Here is a 5,060-nt window from a genome sequence, read left to right on the forward strand (position 1 = left end):
TGTGTGTGTGTGTGTGCGCCCAAGATCCCAAGAGGAGAATGGAGAAGGGATTGTGGCGTGGCCATGCCCCCTAGGGGGTGATTTCTCTCTTTCTGTCTCTCTGGCAAACATATGCGCCCTGTAGCAAAAATCTACCCCCCCAAAAAAATCAGTAAAGGAGGCCTACTATGTAGCCTCGTGATTAAGGGAGCCATATGCCACATGGCTGACCATGGTTTGAATCCCGGCCCTTATGTCATGAAAACCACGCTGGTTGCATGTGCAATGTTCCAGATCCTGCCAGAATAGAGAAACGGAGAAGGGATTGCAGAGTGATCGCACCCCATGGCAGCGGGGTGGGGGTGCGTTTTCCCTCTCTCTGTCTCTGGTCTCTCTGTCTCTCTGGTGAGCACAATCTGACAACTGACAAAAATAGAACAGGAAGGCCGAAGAGGAGGTACGAAAGTGTGACAGGAAGGGTAATCATGGAGGTTCTAAGTGTGAGAAGGACCAGAGATGCCATTTTTGGCCCTGAGAGGGGGTACCTTATACAACGACTGCAGGGAGGCCTCCAGGAACTCACTGTCGGGTGCGAAGGGCCATGGATTTGCAATCAGAGCAAAGACTGGCCCCAGGGACCGCAGTCCTGCAGCTGAACAGCATGGCTTCCTGTTCTTTCCCAGAGCCTCCAGTAAGGAACACAGCCCTGCCACTCCTTGGGTGGAACCGGTGAGACCTGAGTTAGATTTCTAACCTATACAACTGTGGCTTGGTAGTGTTACTTTAGGCCCCTAAATTTAGGGCCATTTGTAAGAATAGCAGGAAAAGCCTGATGTCATCCTGGTGAACACTTTGTCCCTTTTTGAAAACTTTTGCTGTCCATAGATCTGTTTATTCACAGTTAACTTGATAAATGATCTCAGCCCCCAGGTAGATCAGATGCCTCTGCCCTCAAACCTTGAAAGCTCAGCTCCCTGGCTGGCCTCAGAAGGGATCACCAGGACTAACTTCTCCTTTGTCACTTGCTGGGCCCCCAACCTGGAGCTCTGGTTCTCGTTTTGTCTTTATAACCTCTGAGTTGGTCCTGGGAGAAATTCCCTCTTTGTTTGAACAAGGCCGCTTTGTCAGCTTACGTCTGCCAGGAGTCACCCACATGTGGGTAGGGATGGCGTCGTGTTCACAGAGCCGGGGAGAGCAGACGGGCTGATCAGGGTGCAGGATCCCCCTGCAAGTCCACATGCCCTCCTGGCTGCTCCTGGGGCCCATCGCTCTCTTAGCAGCTGGTGGGTGCGTGCTCAGTCCCCGCCTTGTCCAGATGAGGGCCTGAGGCCTGGAGAAGCAGCATCTCAGCATCACACGGCTCTCTGGGTTCTTGTTCACGTCTGGGCCACTAAGTTCCCATGTTGGGGACAGGGATAGCACCTTAGGAACTTAGACATGTCAGCAAAGTCAAGTTCAGTAACAAACTGGAATCAACTTGAGGAACTTGTCAAGGGTCCCTTGACCCCCTGGGGCCTGGAATCATTGACCATAGAGTTGAGGAGGGTGAAGCAAGGGACCCGGGCCAAGTGCCCAGGCGCTGGGCGGGAGGGTCCTCCCGGTTTTCCTGCCAGGCCGCCTCCATGTGTACTTTCTCCTTCTTTTCCTGAAGAATGAACCAGGTTGCAGAATTTCTCACTCCTCTGCGAAGAAAATGCCTGCCTTCCAGCGGGCTCCTCAGGGCCCAATTCAGTAAATTAAACAGAAGTGCTTTCATCTCTCAGGGCCGTCCACGCTCACTTTTCTGAAGCCTCGTTTGTTTCCTGAGCCTGAAAGAAGCCTTTCCCTTGGTGTGCCCGGGTTCACGGGAGCCAGAGAGCATCCAGGGCGGCAGTCGCTTTGTTCTGGGGTCCGGGACTCACAAAATGCCCGTGGATGTCAGAGAGAGGGGTGGGCACCAAGCAAGTCAAGCCTGGAAGTGCCAGGGATCATTTTGCATTGAACTCCCATCTTTTGTCTCAAGTCAGACCCGACGTCCCCATGTTCCTGGCTCTGTGACCTTCGGAGAGTTTCTGGACCTCTCTGAGCATTTATTTCCTCCACTGTAAAACAGGGCTAGTAACGGGAGCCTGCTGAGGCAGGTTGCCGCTGTGGGCAGTGGAAGTTAGAGCTTCCACAATGCTTGACACAGTGGCCGGCCACACCACGAGCTTTTCAGAAAAGTTGATATCGCGAAGGTTTTACAGATGGGCACTGTCTCACGGAACACTGGTGTTGAAAAGTGTGCAATTTTAGGAGCGTTCAAAGGCCGCTTCTCTTAGACAATCAATGAATAATTCTTTTATTTTTTTTTTAAGAATTATTTTATTAGGACCAGCATTTGGCATAATGGCTGTGTCGCTGGACTCCCATGTAGTCGACCACAGTTCGAATCTCGAATCCGGTAGCTTAAACTCACACCAGGCGTGTGTGCGTGTGTGCCCAAGATCCCAGGAGGAGAATGGAGGAGAAGGGATTGTGGTGTGGCCATCCTTCCCGTGAGGTGATTTCTCGCTTTCTGTCTCTCTGTCTCTCTCTGTCTTTCTGGTGAGTGCACACGCCCTATAGCAAAAACCTCTCTAAAAAAAAAGAGAATATTTTAATTTAACTTCATTTATTCCTTTATTTTATTTTAATTTGACCAGAGAGACAGAGAGAGAGGGCGAGGGAAAGGGAGAAAGCAAACCACCAGGTCTGGGCCATGTGGGAGTCCAGAGCCCTTAACTATCACGCCACCTGCCGGCCCCTCAATGAATAACTCTGAGGAGGGTGACAGATGTTTGGGAGTTGGCAAGGCACTGAGCTGGGTACTTTCTTTGTGTCCGTGTCAATAGTCCCATCAGCCATCTGAGGTGTGAGTATTACAGGTCCACAGAGGAGGAAGCCAGGGAGACCTACACCCCCTCCCCACCCCCCTCAGTGTCTCAGCAGCAAGAAAGCCCAGAGTCTTGCTCCTTCTCCCTTCCTCTAGATGATGTTTGGGCATTGTCTGGGCCTGCATACTGGGTAGTCTCAGGGATCTTGAGTCTGACTGAATGCCTCTCCCTGCTTGCTTATTTCTGATCTTTGAGCTCTTAGAGACCTGAGTTAGCAGAAAATGTGGTCTGCATTAAAATGCTGATGAACACCTTTGTGGGAAGGTGGATTTAGAATCAAGGTCTTGCACAACCCACTGAGCAGGCTTGCCCCTGCCTGGGGAGGGCTGTCATCCTTTTCTGCCATTGGGTCCCCCCCCCCCCCGGGGCACATACTATGTCTCTTTGTCAAGCTGGAAACTCTGGGTGTGGCACTTGTAGACCAGCTTTTAAGTGGACCAGAGATGAAGTTGGCTGACTCCTTAATTGTCGATGGGTCATTTTATACGTGTTTGATCATTATGGTACATTTGACATATATTGATCCGTTTGGAAAAGGATGAGGTTAAATTGGAGCCATCCTGGAGAGCTCACGGGGTGAGGTCCGCATACCTGGAACACTTAAGGAGTGCTGTGGGCGGTTTCTCATTCATTTCTGTTAGTCCTTAGATTAGCAGTGTAATTTGGGAGCTTAGAACTTCTGGTTCTTGTACAGATCATAGGAACAGCTTCATAGATTCAGAGGATCCTCACCTGAGCCACAATCCTTACTTCACTTCATTATTATTTATTCTTCATATATTTCCTTCGTACCTCATATAAGCCAGGATGAGGCCATGCTTTGCAGGAGACCACAGTTCTGGGGGGAGATGAGCCTTGCACAAGTGGAGGCGGTAGACAAAGGTCTCCCGTGTCCAGGATGGAGAGGTTGTCCCTAAAATGACTGCACGCACTGAGAGCCAGGGGAATAGGTGTGATGTGGAGAAGGGCATTATGTGAAGGGGCTATGGGCATGCTGAGAGATGAATATATATATATATTTATTTATTTATTTTTTTGGAGAGGTTTTTGCTACAAGGCTCGTGCGCTTTTCAGAAAGACAGAGAGAGACAGAGAGACAGAAAGCAAGAAATCACCTCCTGGGTGGATGGCCAAACCGCAACCCCTTCTCCTCCATTCTCCTCTTGGGATCTTGGGCACGCACGCACACATGCCCGGCATAAGTTTAAGCCACTGAGTCTGGGACTCGAACCGCGGTGGACTACATGGGAGTCCAACGACATAGCCATTGCGCCAGTAACGTTCAATAAAATAATGCTTTAAAAAAAGAAGAAATCTTTACATTAAATCTTTTGTTAAAAAAACATGTGGATATAAACGAAATCTTGTTTTTGTTAGAACAATTAATTACATTTTGTAAAGGAAGAAGGAGTTTCATACTTCGATGTAGGGATCCAATAGAATATGTCTAGAAGTTAAAGAAAGCTTTAGTGAGGGTTCAATTCATTAATGCATTAAAAACCTCTTTGAAGTTCATGCTTGCTATTATTATTATTTGGTATCTCTGTCTGTGGTGCTTTGTGTTTTGACAAATTCATATGTGCTCTGACACTTCCTGTTCCATGGTGGTATAGTTGACTTCTCTGTGCCTACATTAAGTTAATGACTCAGTTCTCCATTTTTGTACATTAGATTGTTTGGAGCATTTTAGAGATAGACATCTTTTTTTTTTTTTTTTTTGGAGAGGTTTTTGCTATTGGGTGCATGCGCTCGCCAGACAGACAGAGAGAGACAGAGAGACAGAAAGCGAGAAATCACCCCCCAGGGGGGATGGCCACTCTGCAATCCCTTCTCCTCCATTTTCCTCTCGGGATCTTGGGCACACATGCACACGCGCCCAGTGTGAGTTTAAGCCACTGGGTCCAGGACTTGAATCGCTGTTGACTACATGGGAGTTCAGTGACATAGCCATTACGCTAACTGCTGATCCCTGAGCTAAACGTCTTTAACTCATCTATACTCAGGTGAAAGAGCCATGGATCTTTTGCCAGGCCATCCTGAGTTTATATTCATCACTGTACTCCAGTAATGTGTAAGACTATGAGTTTCCTAAAATATTTCCAAATTGAGCATTGCTTTTTTAGTCTTACTTTGTGTGATAGTTATCTTTTTTTCTTTAAATCAAGATTAAGGTTCTTTGGGTTCAGC

Source organism: Tupaia chinensis, unplaced genomic scaffold, assembly GCF_000334495.1.
Source record: "Tupaia chinensis unplaced genomic scaffold, TupChi_1.0 Scaffold000451_2, whole genome shotgun sequence".
Taxonomy (NCBI): Eukaryota; Metazoa; Chordata; class Mammalia; order Scandentia; family Tupaiidae; genus Tupaia; species Tupaia belangeri.